General features: G+C 42.0%; 1 protein-coding gene across 7 annotated transcripts in view; it reads left to right on the top strand.

Annotated features, from left to right (window-relative positions):
• The first annotated feature begins 391 nt into the window (after positions 1 to 391).
• The window catches only part of sulf1 (sulfatase 1), a 69,950-nt gene continuing 48,329 nt past the window's right edge, over positions 392 to 22,012 (top strand). For all 7 annotated transcript variants that reach the window (XM_017717776.2, XM_017717786.2, XM_017717794.2 and 4 more), the window contains exon 1: positions 392 to 687. The gene's annotated coding sequence lies outside the window, so the exon portion shown is untranslated. The remainder of the gene's footprint in view (positions 688 to 22,012) is intronic.

The raw sequence follows: 22,012 nt of genomic DNA on the forward strand, positions 1-22,012 counted from the left end.
TATGGTTGATGATGTTAAGAGGTTTTTAACCCAGATAAATAGCTTTTTAACTGTAATTTTCCTTAGATGCTTAAAACCTTTCTGCACCCCAGTATGTTTAACCTGATGTTCTGTCACTGAATAAAACCCAAGCGTGTGTGTTGGTGACTTTGGTAGAGGGGCTCCAGGTTTCTGTGGGATTCCTAGGACTTTGGAGCGCTAACATACTTGGTAAGGAGACACACCCCCCTTCCCCCCCTCCCTTTCTCCTTCTCACACACTCTCTCCCCTCCCATCCAACCCCCCTTCTCTTTCTCTCGCTCAATCTCAGGTTACGACGGTGGCTGGAGTTTGCAGACATCTCTGCTAGAAGCTGCTTTTTTTTTTTTTTTTTTAAACCCCCCTTCCCTCAGTGTCCTGTGTCGTTGTCCCTGCCTCCAGCCAGGGAAGAGCCACCCTGCCCCTCTCTGATTGGACTGGGCTGGTTTGGTTGTCTGTCTTGACGCAGCTCTAAGCGGAGAGTGCCCGGAGGACGTGTTTCAACAGATGGTTCGGGGTTAGCGTGTGTGTGTCATCACATCGCAGAGAGAATTAGAGGAGGAAGGTCGTCCCTCCAGGAGCTGTGTGGTCCCCCCAGCAGCACGAGAAACACGAGGAAAGGAGAGCGAGAGGGAGTCCCGCGCACAAGACTGAACTCCTGTCTTTCAGGTACTGTCACTCACTCTTTTTCCTGTTAGTTCACTGCCTTATTTTTCTTGCACGAGATTTGAGGCTCAGTACCCTCTGGTATTTTCTAGAGGAACTGTCTGACTCACTTTAGGAGTTCCTCTTTCTCTCGTCCTCCTTTTATTTTACTGTTTTATTTTCAGGTGAATGAGATTTGGGACTCTTCAGACTCTGCGATCTGTTCTAGCTGATTATTTGAAGTATTTCAGTTCAGGAGCTTTTGATCAGTCTTGCTTCCTCGCTTTCTCCATTTCATTCATTTTTTTTTTGTTGAAGATTTGTGGCTTTGTATTGCATGGTGTCAGTGGTAGTTGGCTGATCCTTGATATATTTTAGCTGATCTTTGGTGTCTGGCTCATCCGCCCGACTGTCACTTCAGGAGCCTCTCTCACTCTTTCTCCTTTTATTTCTCTTTTTCTCCTTCCTGGAATTTGTTGAAAAGGTTTGAAGCCCCGTATTGCCTGAAATCCTTGGAACCTGGTTGGTCTTTGGGACATTACAGCTGATCTTTTTAGCTGTAGATTTAGATTTTTGCCATATTGTTGCTGATCTTGGGTCATTTTTTAGCTGATCACTGGTTTTTAAGCTGTCAAATTGGAGTATTATAGATGATCTCTGGTACTTTTTAGCTGTATCTTTTAACTGGTCTTTGGTGTGTTTTAGCTGATCTTTGGCATATTTAGCTGATCTATGTCATATTTTAACTGTTCTTTGCCATATTCTGGCCGATCTTTGCCATATTCTGGCTGATCTTTGCCATATTCAGGCTGATCTTTGGCACATTCAAACTGATTTTTGATATCTTTTAGCTGATCTTTGGCACATTCAGGCCGATCTTTTGCGCATTAAAGCTGATCTCTGGCATAATCTAGCTTGATCTGTGACATATTCTAACTGATCTCTGGTACTTTTTGGCTGATCGTTTGAAATATTCTTGCTGATCTTTCATGTCTTTTAACTGATCTTTGCAATAGTCTGGCTGATCACTGACCATCTCACTTCCAATGTTTTTTTTTTCTCTCTTTACTTCTCTTTCTCCTTGTTTTCGAGACTCCACATTGCCTGATATCTTTCAGGTGATGTGCCCGGTTCTCTCATTCAGGAGTTCCTGTCTCTCAGTAAAAGTGCTGTCACTGTTGCCCTTTTGTCATAGCTGCTTGTCTTGCGTTGTGTAAAATCTATTCTGCCAGTCATTATCTTCTCTCTTGTCCTTGTCATTCATTTAATGTAGTTGTCTGAAATTGCAGGTCTATAAATGGTGTATGACAAGTAAAGCTTGTTGCTGCAGAAGAATAGTTCAGTGGAGACCATGCCAGTTCAGTTCTCCGGTGCCAAATCACTGGTTATGAATGAGACAGAATCATTCATGTTTATTCCAGTCGGAGTTCAAATCTGGTCATTTGCAGCAAAATTTCTATTTACAGTCTCGAGCTACAAGTCGTCAAATAGGTGCTTACGTGGTTGTACATGAATGATTGTGCAAATTTAGTTGAATAATCTATTATTTTGCAACATGTGTAAACTTTAATAAGCTGCAGGGTTAGTGTACAGTAGTTGACATCTATATAACAATCATTTAAAGTCTGTTGCTCTTCAGTAATCAAGCGTTCTGCTATAGAGGGCTTCGGGAGCGCCTGTCAATGCAGAGATGTACACATGGGAGGGGGAAGCCTAAAGAATTCAAGGCTCGCTTCAGCTATTTAGCTCCACTGGAGTGAAAAAGGAGACACGGCCGAGAAGCAGGGGTATGCGCAGTTATATATGTTGCTGCGTGCCACGTATAGGATGGGAGGTGTTAGTGAAGGATATTGTGCAGCTGTACATGTAATGAAAATAGGCAGGTGCCAAGAACAGCATGAAGACTGTGTGAATGATGTTTAAAGCTATTAATCAGCTGTATCTGTATCTTACACGCTTGGCTAAAAGTGACTGCCAAAACCACAAATACACGGCAGGACTGTCAGCGGCTTTAGTACAAGTTAATTGAGTGCTGGTGATTACAGTGACACAGATTTAGTAGCATACAAATTTTGTTTTTTAGTGTGCCGTAACTTGTATGATTTGCAAACTTGCTGTAACTCAGAAATCTTAAGATTTTGGGTATTTTTTACTGCTTAAAATTCCCATTTCAGAGGAACTGCTTCTATAAGTTTGCGCAGTATTGTGTTTCTTATCTTGTATTTCTGCATTTTGCACCGATTTTATGTTCACTTGGGCTGTATGGCTTGGCATGGAATCAAAAGACTTAAATTAAGGTGCTTGAACTTTATCAGTATATGATTAATAGGATAACCAGACAAGTGCAAGTTTGTGTCTGTCTGTCTGTCTGTCTGTCTGTCTGTCTGTCTGTCTGTCTGTCTGTCTGTCTGTCTGTCTGTCTGTCTACTTGATTATTCAATTCTTTTTTTCCCCTTCTTTTTTTAGTACTGAAAGTTTTATCGTATGAATCATATGTAAGAGGTGGTTGCTGGTCAGGGCCTTGTGAGGACATCCTCTTGCACTCTCGATTAGGGTCTATATAGACTTATCAGTACAGAAGAAGACTTTTCATTTGACCTTGTTCGTTTTCCGTCTGCAGCTGTTCAAAGCACATCCGTCAGCTCTCGATCTGTGCTTTGCTGTAAACGTGTAAATCTGTTTCTCATTTCTTTTTCGGTGCTGTCTCTGACCCCCTTTGAAATGCAGTGTGTATTAGGTGCTATGATCCTGCTGCCAGCCTGTTTGAGAGATGAAATCTGAACGTAGCTTTTCCACTGTGAGATGTAGTAATATGTAAACAATGGCCACAGCTGTTGCAGATAATTTGCGATTTTGTGTTCAGCCACGCCAACACAAATATTATTCCTGCAGCCTTTTAGACATCAGGAGACTTCGCCTCAGCACCGAACTCACCAGGAGAGTGAGAGCCAGTGCACTGCCTGCAGCAGTGAAGAGCGAGTTTTATTCATGAGAGAGAATGAGTACACGTTCACTCTCTCTCTCACTCTCTCACACTCTCTCACTCTCTCTCACGCTCTCTCTCACTCTCTCTCACTCTCATTCTCTCTGCTTCTCTCTTCTTTCACTTCTCTCTTCTTTCTGTCTGTTTCTCACTCTCTCTTCTCCTCCAATCTCTTTCTCCCCCTCTCTTTCCATCTCCTCCTACTTTCTCTGCTTTCTTCATTTCACTCTTTCTCCCATTCTTCCTCTCCTTTCTCTCTTCTCCTCCCTCTTATGTCTGTCTCTCAATCTCCCTCGATCTCTCTTGATTTTCTCTTTTTCTTCCTTTTCGTCTTTCTCCAGAATTGTGCTCTCTCTCTCTCTCTCTCTCTCTCTCTCTCTCTCTCTCTCTCTCTCGTTCTCCCTCTCATCTTGTTTTCTCGCTCCCTCCTTTTATCTGTCTCTCACTCTTCCCTTTCATTCTCTTTCTGCCCCTCTCTTTCTGTCTTTTTCCTCTCTCCACACCTGTGCTCTTCTTCTCTTTGTCTCTCTGTCGCTCTTTCTTTCTGACTCTTTCTTGTCCTATGTCTGTCTCTCACGCTCGCTCAATCTTCCCTATGCTTTTCCGTCATTCTTCCACTTTCTCTGCTGTATGTCCATCTCTCTACCTCTCGCTTTCCTTTACTCTTTCTCTTATTCTTCCTATCTCTCTACACTTGCACTCTCGCCTTTTCTCTGTTTCCTTGTTCGGCCTCTTGCTTATCTCTTTCATTCTCTGTTCTCTCTGTCTCTTTTGTTTTCTGCTCTTTTTCTCTACCTGTCTCTCCTTCTCTTGCTCACTCACTTTTTTTTTTGCTTTTTCTCTTCTCCTCACTCTGCACTTGCGCTCTCTCTCTCTCTCTCTCTCTCTCTCTCTCTCTCTCTCTCTCTCTCTCTCTCTCTCTCTCTCTCTCTCTCTCTCTCACACACACACTCACACTCTCACACACACACTCACACTCTCACACACACTGGATTCCATTCTAAAGCTTGGGCTTAGTGACCGTGTTCCCATGCTTGTATTGCAGAATGAGCTGACCTGTACATGGATGTTTTCCCAAGTTCAGTGAGATTTCACAGTGATGAAAATTTACACTGTAGAACGATAGAACAAGGGCCTCTTGCTTCAGTCTAAACAGTAGAAGGAAGGTATTGGAAGGGCTGGAGTATTTTACACTGAATGATTTAATACCCTCTGTGGCCTTGTTTGCCAGTGCTCTTGGACATGTGTGTGATTGTTGTACCCCCACTAGTCTTCTTTTATGAACTCAAATCAAAAGCAGCAGCAAGTTTCTGTGCCTGTTTCTCTCTCAGTGCCCTGTCACTAGAAGAGATTGGCCGTTACTAAACTGCCTCCTTCCCTCTAACTAGTGCCATACATGCGCTGCCATTCTGTCAAACAAATCACCGCTGCCAGACGTTTAACAGCCTGCATGGCTGCAGCTGCACAGCACTGAAGTAGTGTTGGTACTTTTTGCTCTTTCACTGATCCAGGGTCAGTTTACTTTTACACTTGTATAAACTGACATTTTATTTGATTGAATAAATGTAAAGTTTCTTAGCTTGTCTTTTCTGGAGAAAAATGTATATTTTCTTAGAGCGGCCTGCTTCTAGCTATAGCTGGGCTCATTCTGTTGTTAGGTAGTCTTGTCGACCTGGAGCATGAACAGTGTAACCAAGCTGAAGAGCTTTGTAACAACCATTACAAATGGGTTTGTCCTATTCTGTTAAACGTTTTATTTGTATACTTTAACAGTAGCCCCCTAGTGAGCATTGCTGAGGGCAGCAGTAGCAGGAAAAACTCCCTATGAGAAAGAACCACCTGAGAGAACCCGAAGCTGAAAAAAGTGAGTGTATATGGTTCCACATAGAACCATTTTAAAGGGCTCTATATAGGACCAAAAAGAGATACCTTTTTGGTCCTATATAGAGCCCCTTTAAAATGGTTCTCCAGTGTTGGTGGGCTGCTAACTCACTCACCTCAGCAGCACTGGCTGTAATTTTCTCCTGGAAATGCTCTTTTCTGGTTTGGTACTGTGCTCTTCCACACATTAACTGAGATCTTACACATCCTTTCATTTGTCTTTGGTTTGAGAAATGTTTTCATCAAACTCTTGGGAAAACTGGTAATCCCTGGCATAGTTACAGTTGCTAAGCTATGAAGTACCAACTGGATTAAACCTATTTGCTACAGCGCCACCCTGAGGCAGACCAGTGCTGCATGTCTGATTGATTCATAATATCAAGGACAGAAGCTCAGTGTTTTGCTGGAGAAGCAGCAGGACAATGAAATTTCCTTTAGTAAGTATTTGAATTTTGATTTTGGGGGTCCGAAATCCCCCAACCCCCTAGGCTCGGATAGAGCGTGAGGAAGAGCCGCAGAGGAACTCTGACTTCTGTCTTGTCTCCTGTGTGACCTGCATCTACTGTAGTGTTTAGTTTTGTTTACTCGTGAAGAGGTGGAAGGGGCCCCTGAGTGCTCTCTGAGAGGAAATCACGCTGCACTTGAGTTTATCTCCGTGCTTAATGACAGCGTTCCTGCAGGAAGTGAGGTGGTGTAATTTTGAAGAGGGGGCGGCTGATGCTGATGTCATGGCTGTAACGGTCAGTATGTGGTCCTGAAGTGGGAGTTCTGTTTGCTCTTTCTGGTGAAGTAGTGCAGTTCTTAGGCAGTCTTGAGTTTATACTGTTTAGTACCCACTGATGTCTTGCTAAGAGCTAAGAAGCGTCTATCATGCTGTTTATTGGGGAAAGGTCTGAGAGTTATCTATGGGAACTGCTCTTCCTTTTTAGTCCTTTTCTAAGGTTCTCGCAACAGCACCACCAAGTTTTTGAGTAGCCTCAATTCAGTGTGTCAGAGGCTTCTAAAAAGACTAAGAACTCCTCCAGAAAGAGAGAGAAGGGAAACGGGTGAAGATGGGCAGCGCACATGTTTGTGTGTGTCTGTGTGTTTTTACTATTTTGTGTGTATGTATATTACTGCCTTGTTATTATGCATCACTGAAAGCATCAGTGGCTAAAACAGGAATGGAGAAGATGCACTGACAGGAACCAAGACTCTAAATGGAAAAATTCCCTAAAAGCATGAGGAATAACCATCCTGCTTGGACAGCGATGTCACTTTTGATATCACTCCACCATAAAAGAAGAAATGGCCTGTAGCACTTTATCCAGATTAGTACCTTTAGTACATTTTCTAACATACCCTCATTGACTTGGCCTCTTCATTTCCCCCCAGGGGAGTCCCTGATGCACAAAAACAGAAATGGTGGGGAAAATCAAATGCACCATATTTCTGAATGGTGGCTTAAAGTTTGCAAGGCTGTGTTAAAGGAAGTCAAGTAAAGGTAAAATGTTGGATCCAGAACCACTATACTGGACGAGGGAGTGACATGCTGGACTGGACTGTGCTAATTATACCAGAACAACATATTGAACAGTTTTCCCACTGCTCTCACTGTACCCCATGCATGGTTATTAGTGATGTACGATATATGGGAATCATACCAGTATGTGCAAATAATTAATAAATATAGGTTCCAAAATGGTTCTTCAATTGGATATATGGTTCTAGGGGAAACATTTCATTCATATATGATCCTCTTGTGGAGATTCTTTGAACGTTAAAAGGGTTCTCAAGAAATTACCTTGCATTGATTCTAAAGAGAACCAAAAGTGGTTCCTCTCTGGCATCCCTCCAAAGACTCCTTTCTGACACCTGCATTTCTGAGCATGTAAGTATAGATGAATCACTGTAAGAGCTTCTTTAGTGGTCTAAGGGGAAAAACAGCACCTCACTAGATGGACACTCCCCTTGTGGCTCAGTGGAGGATGGAGGGCCTGACCATCCCATAAACTTTTCTCTTTTCACTCACACACTGCACACATTCACGCTCAGGACCCCCGCACAGGATGGCCTTTCTCCCTGCCATGTCCACTCCGTCCTACAATACTCCACTCCACCAGCAATCTGTTTCAGATTTGAAAGAATGAAAGGCTCTGCCTGCATCGCGTGCAATTAAAGCGGCCATCAGAACAGATCGGAGCGAGGGAGCGCTCAAAAGGTGACGCAGCCAGGGGCCCGCCGCTTTCATCCTCCGCTCCTCCAAAATGGAGATAATGGGGAACAATCTGGGAGGAAAAAAGAAGGGATGGGGGCGACTCATTTAATAAAAGACAGGATGCGTTACTTTGAGCAACTTTAACCGCCACTTTTCCTTTCTTCTTCTGTGGAGAAACACATTTAGAGGGCCTCAAGATGCTCTGTTTGAATCAGCATGGCTTCAAGCATGTGGAGCACAGGGTTCTGCTGGCCAGAACTATGTCCTAGTCATTATGTAGTGCATTATTTTGGGAGTGTACGGTTTTGCAGGGGTGTCAAAGAACTGTGTGTGTGTGTGTGTGTGTGTGTGTGTGTGTGTGTGTGTGTGTGTGTGTGTGTGTGTTTTATATTTATATATATATATATATATATATATATATATATATATATATATATATATATATATATATATATATACATACATACATATACACACACATATATACACACATACATATATATATATATATATATATATATATATATGTATGTATATATATATATATATGTATGTATATATATATGTATATATATATATATGTATGTATGTATGTATATATATGTGTATGTATATATGTATGTATGTATGTGTATATATGTGTGTGTGTGTGTGTGTATAGATGGATTATCTGTCATCTATAAAATCTAATGATTCACAATGAGACAGAAGTACAGTAAAAAAGTAACAGTATTTATTTAAAAAGTGTTTCTAATTCAGATTTTGAAACACGGGGTTATTTTGGAGAGTTATTAAGATCTACTCAACCATGAGATTAGGTGTAAGTAATGCTTTATGCTAGATCTGGAAAATAATGCGCAGGATTGATTTATGTTGGCATATGCTGAGCATTGTATTTTGTACTAGCCAGGTCAGAGATTTCTTGTAAGGCCAATGGAATGAGATTTTTTTTTCTATGTGTTTGCACCTTCCAGAATAAGTGCTGGCTCGTCCCTTTTCCAGGGAAAAGTACATATTTGTACCTTTTTGTAATCTACTGTTTTAAAACAGAACCATCGAATAAAAAGCCTGGAGATGAGACAGTCTGTGGCGTCAGTGCAACTTTAAAAATCTAATTGCAATGGCATACGGTGCAATTATGTTCCCCCCCTGAGGGTACCAGCCCAACAGCAAGGTGAGTACTTCTCCAGTGCCAGTTTAGTACCTTTTTTTCTGAGAGTCTGTATCTTAATTGACAGGTTTTCACATTTGTATTTTATTGCTGTTATTCTACAGGATGAACAGTGCTTTTCTGGTTTTTTTCTTCACCTGTTTTTCTTGAATATTCTTTGGCCCTAGAATCCATCTTTTAATTTATAGTTTGTTTTTTTTTAAAACATATTGTGCAGTGACTTTCCAGTGTTCGGATTGTAGATGGGATGGTAAATGGTTTTAATGATTTATTGTGATACATGATAGCCACATGCAATTACAGCAAGTTCCAGTGGAAGAGAACAGCTTGTCAGTTGTCAATATTAATAGCTGTGGTGAAAATACATCAATTTCAATACAATAACGTCGTAAACCGTGATATTTTTGATCAGTGATATGATCCTCTCCCTAGTGAGAAATAATGATTAGATGATCATTTTGAACCATTTTGCCTGTTCGCCTGTTTCTGCATGCCTCACTGGCACCAAGACCGCTGCTCTTTGTGATTGACCTCTGCTGTGGCTTGCTCTGGAGTGGAATGCCCATAAAGCTTTCACTGCGTTTGCCTCGACTCGCCAGGGGCCGACACGCGAAGAGCTGTGCAGTCCAAACTCGCCGGCTCTGTGGTTTTCCTGTTTGGTTGCTATGGTGTGATCAATGGGGTAACAAGGCAAGGCCTCAGACCTAAATAGAGATTAAGCGGAGTGAAATTGTACGTTTTACATTTTAAAATGGAGATGAATTACACTGGCCAAGAGTTAGCTCAGGCTGGCTTGATTGATAGCTGTTTTACAACACAGACCAAGCGAATCGGAGGGGGAGTGGAATGAGACCCACTTAAGAGTTTATTATTGATTCTGAGGCTGAACGAGTGTCCGGAGAGAAGCAGATGCCGCTGAATTCTGGGTGTGAGTGCTTATGCATGCCGTGCTTTGAGCTGTGTTTGCTGCGCTGGCGCTGGAGCAGTAAAATGTGCATGATTGTTTGGCCGCGTGGCCTGTTCCAAATGAATCATGTGATTGAGGCGATCATGCAGTCTGTGCAGGCGGAGCCTTTAAATGCAGGTGCTGCTGGAGAGGGTGCCAGAGAGGCCCCAGTTAATTGAATTACAAATGACGTGATTGCACGGTTAAAGAAAAGCCACACACGTTTATGCCACTTGCGGTGGAAAAAAGAGCCGTTCTCCGTGCAAATTATAGACTCTCTCTCTCCGTTTCCCTCTCTCTCTCCCCCTTCTCCTTTTTCCTTTTCTTCCCCTTTTTTTCTGTCCTCTTACTCCCCGCTAGGGCCTGGCTGATACTCTAGTAATACAGTAGTGTTTTGCATCGAGTCCACTGTAGATGCTCACCTTGTCTTTAACTAACATTCAACAATACTCCTTCCTTCAGACAGTTATTACACCCTGCTTCAGACTCCCACCACTACCACAATCTCACTCTTATGCGTGATGTAGATTACTGTTGGTTGCACTCCCATACACTTATGTATATTGCTTACCCCTACATAGTCTATATATGGCTTGTATGTTGTGTATTGTAAATATTTACATTGTCTGTATATCACCTGTCCACATATAGTCTGCATATTGCTTTTATACTGTGTAGACTGTACAGTGTATATTGTCTGTATGTTATTTGTACATTGTTTGTATATTGCCTTTAATACTAGAAAGGCACCAACAGCTGGAAACAAGTTTCTTGTGTGTGTCAATATCCTTGGCCAGTAAATCTCACAAAAGTTTAAACACCCCCAGTCAAGTGACATTTCATGGATTTTCTAAGTGAAAGTAAGTTAGTACGTCATCTACCGAGAACACACTTAAATATGACCTCAGTTGTTTTTAGCAAAAATAAAACATAAAAAATTACATTGTGTAACTTTTTGAATGATAGATTTTATTTATTCCCTCCAGTTAAATTCAGCAAATTAATTGTGTATTAAAACTTTGGGCCTTAATCATATTAGAATATCAGTCAGTCAGTGAAGGACTGTTTAACTAAAACTATTCGAGTATCTGTTTGAGTCATTTTGAACAAATTAACTTAAAATCCGTATTGGAATTGGTCACTACAGTCTGTCTTCATCGTCACTTGGGTCTTATTCTGTTAGCCATATGTACATGAACAGGTTGCGAATAGCAGACTTTTCTTCTTCCTTTGTTTGTGTGTTTCTTTTTTTTGGTCCTAAAGGTATCTGTAGCAGTGGTGAGAGAGATCCTAGGTGTGACATATGGGGTCAGGGATGACTCTTCTCCTTTTCTGGTCCTCTTTTGCATTTCCTTTTGCTCCTGTCTGCACATGCTCTGCATTCTGGGAGTGTATCGTTTTGCAGTGGGGCAGAAGTGCCCTGGCTGGGGGGCTGCTGACAGAGCCTTACACCCTCCTCAAGGGATGCAGAGTGGAATTCCTGCTACAAAAATGCCCCCAAGAGCTTTCTGAGGCTTTCACTTTGCTTTGCTGTCGAGCTGGAGTGGGTCAACTGGATATGCATGGGAAAAGTGAACTGACTGCTGAGCTTTAAAACATATTGTATGCAGTTTCCCCTTAAATCCAAATGTAGGTGTCATCAGCCAAGATGTTTGGTGTCTGAAGTTTGTTTCTGTAGTTTTGGACTGAAGCTGCCAGGATAATGTAGCTAAGGTAATGAAAATTAATGTATACTAGTTAGCAATGCGCAAACTGCACTCCTGAATCATGCACAACTTCTTTTTTGAATTTTCCTGTTCCACCTTAAATTCTGACTGCAGCTTCGAATGCGGCACCATTTAAGGTGGAACGGGACAATTAGAACAAGAAGCAACTTCATCTTTGCAGCTTTTTAGTGTTTGACAGTCTCTCATTGCAGATTTAACATTCCAGGAGACCAACTGCAGCGCTTATAAGTGCGATTAAGTCCAAGTATTTGACCTACGATCTGCATGCCAGTTCTCAGTCATTGAGAACCAGGGCTTTTGCGCTATGTTGCACACGTCCCGTCTCGAAGATATTTTACTGACACAGTAAAACACCCCCCCCCCCCCAACCCCCCGTCACACCTACACACTCACTACAACAAGACCACAACCGAAGTTATAAAATCACAAAAGAAAACGGGTAGAATGTCTGTAACATGCTGCGTGGACATCCATTGTCTCGGATGAGTGGCAGTTCACTTGCTACATCACTTCCATTGCTTTTATTGATGAGACATTGGAAGTAAATTCATTATGGATTTTTACAAATACTTTGCTTTAAAAGGACCAAGTCCTCACACAGTGAGAACAGAAATCCTGTATAGAAAAAAACAGATGCATTAAGATGCTTCAACAATCAACAAAACTACAGCTGTGAACTTGGCTGATCAAGCTTAATATTTTTTTCCCTCTCTCAAACTATCGCTTTAACAGAAAGCTTACTGCCATGTTGCAACCCCCTCTGGGCTGTGATACTTTCTTCAATGCATTTTATAGAACAGTTATAGCTACTTGTGAACTTTCTGTATACCACTGCCATTTCTTAACTGTACTTACAGTTATAGGTTTTATGCTGTTAGCCAGTAAAGATCCAGTGGTCAGGCCTGGTGCTTATTCTCCATCGGACCATCTATTTTTATTTGGAGTTTGAGTGCAATTCGGTTAGGCCCACCTCATTACAATAGCAATGGGGTGTTGATCCCTGTAATCCTTTTTTCCCTTCTTACGCCTGCGGTTTGGAGTTATTATACTGAGATTCATTTTATCATCGTTAATTCGGACAAAAGCTCCCCTGCTGCAGAACTCTCAAGAACACAAACTACTTAGACAACCGTGACATGTTAACAAAGCCTACCATTCTCAGTGCCACGTCAAAACAGCCGAGCACCCTTTAAACAAATCCATCCAACAAGTGGCCCGTGAGGGGTGTTCATTAATCATTAGAGGATCTGCATGGGTCATTACGTCTGTAAACTGCCTCAGCGGAGTCTTCTCACTTGCCCTTGGCTGTGAATAATGAGACTGTGAGGACACCAGAGCTCCAGAGATCTACGTGACTCAGCTTCTGGTTCCACCTAAAGTTCCGTGCCAGCACTCTTTCTTTTCCCCTTCACTCAAAACCAACGAACACAAAAACGTGGATTAATGTCTGGAGCCTTGTAACGTTGCCATGTTTCTCAAGTCAGAGTGCACTGTGGATTACTGAAGTGGCGAGATTACTGTAGCTCAAACACGAAATCCCCTCAACTCCCTTCATGTGCGAGCCCCAGTGCTGATTTCATGGAAAGACGAGTTTATTTATCGAGAACAATTACCTCAGTGGAAAGTTGACACTCACCAAAGCACGTTTTTTTTTTTTTTTTCTTTTTCTGATGCGTTTGTTTTTATTGGCGTGTTGATAATGTATCTTTGGATGCTCTTGACACTGTGGGGCGAGGAAAACAGCAGTGTGTGAAAAGTCTTCACTTGGCAACCTGTGATGTGGTAGAGGGGAGGGTTTGAACTGACAAAGGGAGCGAAAAGTAGCGAGGCTTTTTAGATTAGATTCGCCTTTGTCCGGCCGGGTTCATGTTGACGTCTGGGCGGAAATGTTGTGTTTATGTTGAAGCTGTTGCACTTTTCCCAGAGTGATTTATCTGTCATATGGTGAATGGGAACTGTACGTCATGGGAGAGCTCTTTGGAGGGGCAAAAAAATGAACAGAACAAAGAAGTGGCATATTTATTGAAGTAATAAGGATACATTTGCTGTGGCCATAGTTAAGTTTTCGTCTTTGCTTTTTCCTATTTTTTTAAAAGCACCCATAAAACATTTTACGTTTTTTGTTCTTCTGTTCTTCTGTTACTTGTCATGGCCTCTGTTGATCAAAGGCTCAGTCTTTTGACGGGGCACTCTCGCTGGTTCCTTCATCTGTTTGGGATCTTTTTTTTGTGCCTCCTTCATTAACTCTGCACTTATTAAAAAAAAATGTCTCCTGGAAGCCACTTAAATCAATGCTGTGAGACCTCCCAGCTCACTAGAAGCAGCAAGCAAACCTTGCCTCAGAGGCATCTGCTTGAGCTCGAAAAGGAAAAAAGCCAGAATCTTTGGTAGGCTTCAGTACACAGTTGACAAGTTTCGACAAAAGGCTTTATTTTTTTGTGTTTACCCTACCTGGCAACCTCAGTCTGTTTAAGAACAATGTAAACAACATGGTAAGTAGTTGAAAAATGCTGGAGTAGGCTTTAAGCTCGGCTTGAGCTGGTGCTGTGCCTTGCAGGTGGCTGGGACAAGTTGACGCTCCAGGAGAGGAGGCCTAATCTCTTCCAAAGCCAAACCGAGGAGGAGCTGAATGGAATTTGCTTAGCTTTGGATTCTGGGATGTGTTTTTAAGCCCCACTAGCTCCCACACTTGCAGAGATGCTACAGACTGTAGATGGATGACTTCCTAAACGTAGATTCGAATGCCTCCTGGTGCCTTTCACTCCTATAAAACCTCCAACATGCCACCGTCGGTCTTAGCAGATATGACTTTTGAGGCAGCAGGGGCCTCACCACCATGGTTAATGATGGATTATGGAAAATCATAAACCTCTCCAAGGTTGCTTATTCCATCCCCCATCTTGCTCCATTCCTGCCTGGGCTCTCAGACATGAAGGCTAGCGCAGACCATGAGGCTTAGCCTGGGGATTAGCATGGGTTTTTGGCTGGGTTTAAAGGTGTGAGAGAGCGGGCTCTGTAGCTGGTGCTTTGGCTAGCCTGTTGGTGTCGGCTGCAGCTGGGTGGATGGTGGAGGCTATTGCTGGCTTGCATCGGACCTGATGCCACCAGAGACCATGCTGTTAATGGGAGTTGGAGTAGAATTGTGGCTGCCAATAGCTTCTGTGAACCTCTGCCTGCTGTTTGCCCTTTGGCGTGCTAGTTAAGAGTGCCTGTAAGATTTTTGACTTGAACTTCAGGGAAAACTGTAGTAGTAGTATTGGAAAAATCAAATATTGCCATTATTCCAAGCATAGACGTGTTTGGTATTCAAAGTTCCTTGCATAGCTAATGCATAGTGAAAGCTTGGACCACACCAGTTAACATCATGTGAACATCACGCTTCAGTGCTGATAGAATGCTTATGTGCTTTTTGACGTGCTGTTATGCACCTGGAGAAGGTGAAAACCTAAAGAAGCGAATGGCACCAAACATCTTGGCTGATTGTTACCTGCATTCCTTATACATATTTGGCAGAACAATATTAATTATGTGCAATGCATTTAAAACATACATTTCCTGTGTATGTTATCTGCGCCTGGCCTTGTATGTAATTTGCTTAATTGCACCAATATGAAGCTGATGGATGAAGACACTGAAGAAATGTTGAAGAGAAGAGCCCCAATTCAGGCTCAAGGCCAGGCTCAAGTTTAGTTTAGGAACAACCCTGTAAGCTTAATGATTTGTTCATAAGTTAAGTTAAGTGATACTTTTTTGATCCCACAACTGGGGAAATTCCACCTCCGCATTTAACCTATTCGTGAAGTGAAACACCACATACACACTAGTGAACACACACACTAGGGGGCAGTGAACACACTTGCCCGGAGCGGTGGGCAGCCCTATCCACGGCGCCCGGGGAGCAATTGGGGGTTAGGTGTCTTGCTCAAGGACACCTCAGTCATGGACTGTCGGTGCTGGGGATCGAACCGGCAACCTTCTGGTCACAGGGCCAGTTCCCTAACCTCCAGCCCACGACTGCCTCGATATTATGTAGCAGTTTTTGAGCTGTTTCTAGAGGTTAGGTTCTAGGTTTTCAACTGGTCATAATTGCTAACCACTTTTCTCTCTAAACCAAGAGGACTGAAGTAATGGATTGCTTTTTCAACTAACTACTGCAGCACTGCTGATTGACTGCATTTGGGATAAAGGGAAAACTTTGTAAATTGGATTTCTCGCCAAGTTATTCTGTTACATGCCCTCTCTTTGCCAGCGTTATATACAGTTTTGGAGTGTTCATAGAAACCAGAGAAGCTTCTTGTGCGTTTTAATAATTTTCCTCTTAGTACATGCCCCCAAATACACTTTCTCTCCCCCTCTCTCTCTCTTATGCACACAGTTCCCACCAGACCACCTGGTGCCACAGCTAGCAGGACTTTGAAGTCTGCGAGAGTGGGGTTAATTTAATTATATATTTACATGCATTCATAATTAATGAAGGGGGCCCTAGAAGGTTTGCCATCTACAAAGCTTCATTTCAGCGTCTCCATTTCAGCAGAGGATTAACGTGAGGCCAGTTCTCATTGTTTTCCCTCACTGCCATTCCTCTAAAACCACATCATCAGTGTATTAAAATAGTTGACTGTAATCAAATCGCGCCCTCTGTCATCATAGCCCCCCACACTGCTCTGTGTAAAGGATAAAAGCTAACAGCTTTTTAGTTAAATATACTCCACTCTTCTATAAATCAAGAGGTTTTTGGATCGGCTGTGAACACCGTCCAGTCAAGATGGATCAGGCAGAATTGTTCATGCTTGTTTTTATTCTTAAGCTAAAACCATTTCAGTTCATTTTAAAAAATAGCATGTACTATTTTTGTCGCAACTGGAATTTGGATATCGTCCCATCGTTTGCTATTTCAGCCTTTCTTAAAACCACCAGATAGTTCAGCTCAGGCCAAAGATGTTCATTTTCCTGTGGGCTGGGGCGACCTGAACAGGGTGCGTGCTCTAGCATCTTTGTGCACGCCAGCCTGTTGACAAGCCACTGGCATCCCTCAAATTTGATTTGATCTGCAAGACTGGCTCAGCTGTTCCAGCAGCTAGATAACAGCATGGCTTTGGGAAGAGCGCTTGTATCCCTGCACCGCAAGTCAGACTTCCCAGATCTTTGCAAACAAACCAAGCTTTGGGGAGGAAAAACAACCCCCAAAATGTCCCACGTCTACAGGATTTTCCAAACATGCGGCCCTGGTTACGCTTTGGATCCCTGTGAATGTTCCTTTCCGAATTTTATTTACGTTTTCTCAGGATCTGGAGAGCAAAGATGTCCGCCTCTATCTTTTTAGGGCTGCACAGTGTATTGTTTGTTCATTAGTATTGCTGCAATTTTCAAAGTAGCTCCCTGACCAACCTCACCCTGTGAGTGTTTTGACCAGGCATAGTTCCAGGTGAGTATTTTTGTGGGTGTTTTGATGAATCAAGATATTTGTGTGAGCCACCAAATGATTTGGTTCAATGAATTCAGGATTTAGCAGATGGAAAGCAGCTTATTGGTCCAAACCTGACAGGACCGGACTAGTCAGATTCATTCTCGACATCCGTTTTGCATTTTGTTTGTTTATTTTTAATTATCCATGATGTCTAATGACAGCTATTATTGTCATCAATGCAGAATTTCTTGATCAACCAGCTAACTTTAATCTTTGTTCCATCCTATCCTGGATTTTCTCTCTCACTTTTTACCAGGCTACACCTGCATGGCAAACTCTCTCTGAAGTCTTTGAAGGTTTTGATTCCTGCAGTTCTTTGACTCATCCAGGTCAAGCTTCTGACCAGTCAGCATCAGTCTTCTGATGAGGTTGAACTCAGTCATTTTTTGTGTCACTTTTTTTTTTTCTTCATGGCATTTGTGGCATAAGTCACATGAGAAAATCACATTTCAGTGAAGGTAACAAATCAAGTTATCAATTTACTTTGTCATGAACATAACACTTAAATACATGTGCACAACCTGAGTATCTGAAACTCTAAAATGGAGAAAGAACGAATTAACCACGGCTGTATTTGTTGCGTGTTGAGAAGCTGAAAGTCGGTCAGAAGCTCTGCTTCGTGAGACAGAGCCCTGGATTTATTGGGCACTTTGAGTAATGAATGGGCAGTTTGGGCCAATTTTTGTCACAATTTACTACTGTTAGGATTTAGGTTTAGACTCAAAACTTGGTGCTGTATGTAAGTATCTATACATAGGTGGACTTTATTGATCCCCAAAGGTAAAGTCTTCAGCTGTGTCACCTTATTGGCTGTTATGTTAAAATGTTTTTGCAATATTTCACAGCATAATCACAGTATCAGTATCTTGTTCATATCGTGCAGCCCCGTTGGCCATGAAAGCCAAAGAATAATGTGTTGTCCTGAGCATGGTTTAGCTGGCTTATTTTTATACTGATAGCACTTATTGTGTTGCTGCTGAGTAGTGACTGCTTTTGCTCTGACCGCAAGAGTCAAACTTAGAAGCACTGGAGCCACTTGCCTTTCATTATTCACACGACGAGTAATGGAAAGGGCTGGTTTTTCATCTTCTGAATGTGTGGGAATGAAAGTCTGGGCCTGGTGGAATTCCCAGTCGCTCTGCTGAAGTGTGTGGTATGTCATTAGTAAAAGGCAACGTGTCTGCAGCGAGTGTTTGTATGAATGTGTGTGTGCATGCACCATTCTCTCCACAGTGATTAAGCCAAATGACCCAGTGGACCGAGAACAAAGTGAAACCACTTCAGTGGGCTGGCACATTCCTCCTCTCACCACATAATCAACACTTGAGCCCACCAGTGAAAGAGTGAAACACAGCCTGCGGAGCCTGGGGAAAAAAACGAGTGCATTTGGATGCTCTACATGTGCTAGGTCTAGGTCATGGTCTTTTGAGGCTGGTCATATTTCTTCACTGGTTTGGACAGTAATGTGCTAACAGTGGTCATAGAGTTTGTGGAATCCTTTTAGGATTACATAGTTTTCCTTTTATTTTAGCCAAAGCATCATCAGCCGTAGCATGTATGTACATACTCTGTGTTAATACATCGTTTGATAATGATTATTACAATGTTGGCATTTGCGGTCCTGATGTCACAGAAAACTGCAGTATGCAAATTTAAAGTTTAACAATTAAAATAGCAAAAACGTGGAAGTCTTATTGTGAGCTGTGTTCTCGGTTTTTCTTGATGAGTTTTTTGCCGATCCAATAAATGCAATCGTGTAAATATTTCAGCCAAGTAAGAACGAGGGTGTGCTTTTAATGTGGTGCAAGTTACATTGCAACCACAGTACGCACCAGTGTAATTGCATTACGATATTTTGTCCACATCGTGCAACCCATGTGTGTGTGGACAGAGTGCTCGTTGACAGAGGCTCCGTGTGGCCTGTGGTGTGTCCTGGCTCCTGGCCTGCTCTGTGGGATCACACTGCACACAACATACTGCTCAGTGCAGGCAGGCCTGTGTGCGGTGATGCTGGCCACTACAAAAAATGTTTGCAAAACCCAAAACTCAACATTCTCAACTTTTTATTTGTGATTACTCTGCAGTTGGTGCTCCCACTGATTGGAATAATGGGAATAAAAATGCATCAATGTGAAGGTTGGGATGTAAGTGCGTTGTTAACTCATTAGTCATTTTTTTAACTACACTGTATGCTCAAGATTAAATTCTCAAGCTATATTCAAATGTGAAAAGCAGCATTGTTTTTATTGCCTGTATTCTACTAATGTGTAAATATGTGTATTATGAGTGTTTTTGCAACAACTGAACCAGCCAGATTTTAGAACTGGAGCAGCTTGTCATCTGAAATTGACGTGTGCATCATTGACTTCGCTTTTGTATGTGGAGGTGAGATTAATCGGGTTTTCAGTTGTTTGGGATTTGCTTTATATTGAGCTGTCTTGGCTTTTGAATAGCTGAATGAAATAACCTAGCAGGTGCTCAAGCCCAGAATCACATGAAAGTGACTGCATGTACAAGGAAACATTGTCCAAAGAGATGGCACAATACCACTTTGTCTTTTCCAGTATGGGTATTGATACCAGTAGTAAAACTTTGGCGATCAGCCGATACCGATGTGATATTTTATTTTTTTCTTCAAAAGCTACTAAGCTTTAAAATGGGTTATATGATCCTGGAACTACTCAATCACATTATTAACCCAATAGGAAGAACTACACTACTAACATCACACCACAGTGTTAGTGAGTACAATTTCAAGACAGATTTGTTACAGGATTTGAGTGATTAATTTTTTTTCTCCATGCAATATCCTGTCCAACATTTTTCTACTGATATCGGCCTGATACCGATACCTGGTATTGGGGCAGTGCCGTCTCTGCTCATACAGCAATCAGACTTGTTAAGTGGAGACAGTGGTGTTCCTGCAGTAGTATTTATGCTTCCTTCTTTCAACTTTCAACAGATGAGAAACTCTGACTGTGACATAACACACAGGCACTTCACTGCCCTCTGCTGGAGTATAGAGTTAAGATATCTCATGGTTCTTAAATATGAGTGTGTAAAGTTAGAGATGATAGCTTGCTATTTGATAGATTTATGGATTTATTTATTTATTTGTTTTTAAACTTGGACTTGGATTGCTCAGTTATGACACGTTGGTGTGTATAAGTGACCCTGTTCATTTATACATTTCTGACCCAAATTAGTGTGAAAACACCTGTACCCTTAAAAACACCCACATATAAAACATAATCAGTTCACATGTGGCATGAACACGTCATATTTCCAAGACAAGCCATAAAACCGATGGCAGTGCAGAACTTTGTGTTCCTCCCAAATGAATGCCGCTGCTGACCTGCTGTCCAGTCTGGATGATGACCCCAGTGATATGCGGGAAAAGACTAGATTTAGTCCCACCTGTGTAAGCAGCTCAAATCTGATTCAGTTTCTCATGTTCACACATCTGCGTCCGATTTGTCCAAAAAATCGGATTTGTGCCACTTCAGCCCTGTAATGTGAACATAGCCAAAGTGTGTGGTTTGAGGGCTGTTACCGCACACAGCAGCAGCAGCAGCAGCAGCAGCAGCCTGAGCCTGCCAAGAAGCTTTCTGCTATTTTTTGAGATAGCGCTGCGTGGTCAGAAACACAGCTGTGCGGTCGAGCAGAAGGCTGCATGCCTTGGTGTGCACTGTTATTTATGAGGGGGAAAGCAGCAGGGGGGGCTCCGAAAATACAGCATAATCATGGAAGTAAAGATTTTGGATTGCGGCGAAGGACCCTTGTCCTGTCCTCCCATTAATCTGAAAATTGCCCCCCATTTTTGCCAGGGGCTCTTTTTTGGCAGCTGCTTGGCCGGGCTGAAAGCTGACATAGTGGCCTTTTTGTTTTTCTCCTTTGAACCTCCAAGACCCTTCGTCTTCTTCCATCCTCAATATTATTCCCCAAGCTTAGCCCTGATTAATACAGTAGAGGCTAATTTACTGGGTCATTTGCTCTAATCCCTAAAAACAATAAGTGGTGAGAGATGATGCTCTCCCTGCTGCTCGGCTCTGGTCCAGAAGAAAGCATTCCTGTGTTGCTCTTTTAATGCCTGGAGTCCACAAAAGGCATGACTTAAAACAGATGTGGGCAGCCAATGAGGGTAAAGTCGAGATCAGGGACCAAAGATTTGCGGTGGTCTTTCATTTGCTGGCAAAATGTTTAGTCTGTCATACTTTGAAGACACGTTTTACGTCATTTAACCAAGAACTTAATGAACTATTAAGAACTACGTGATGCTATTGCAGCCAACATTGTATGACTTTTAATGTTGTTTTGCTAATAAACCATAGAGGTTTATTGAAATTGCTTGTTTTCATTGTTCACATGTAGCCCATAAATTTTTTTTCTGGGTATTAGTTTGAATATTTATATTTAATATTTATATATATATGGAAACTAGCTGCAGGTTGCTAGTTCCATTTAACTTATAGTTACATACTTCAACATAATCAGTCACAACACATTCAACTATTTGGTGAAGTCTACAAGCTACGTACATGACAACAAGAGGAGGCTAACCGAGCAGAGCAAATATATTCATAACTGTAGCCTTTCATATTGTCCATGTGCGATGAGCAACATGGAAAAAGCGCAGTATGTTTTGTATCTGGTTTTTGTCGTGTCCAGCATGGCTAGAAGTGCGTACAAATTGGAGGTCTACTAACCATCAATTCACAGCAGAATAGAGGTTTAGGCCACTTTGGGATGCTGTCTCACATTCAACATTGGGCTTGGGTGTGTTTTCTATGTATGTGATGATTATGTAATATGTATGTGTTGTAGATGAACTTTTTCTTTAAGGAATATTGTGCAAAAGTTAAGAGACCAGCTGTCATGTATTTAATTCCCATAAAAATTAGGCATTAAGTGCAAGTTTTCATTTTTCAAGAGATATTTCTGTGGAGATTAGATGTTAATCCACTTGAATGAGGAAGT

Source organism: Pygocentrus nattereri, chromosome 24 (genome assembly GCF_015220715.1).
Source record: "Pygocentrus nattereri isolate fPygNat1 chromosome 24, fPygNat1.pri, whole genome shotgun sequence".
NCBI lineage: Eukaryota > Metazoa > Chordata > Actinopteri > Characiformes > Serrasalmidae > Pygocentrus > Pygocentrus nattereri.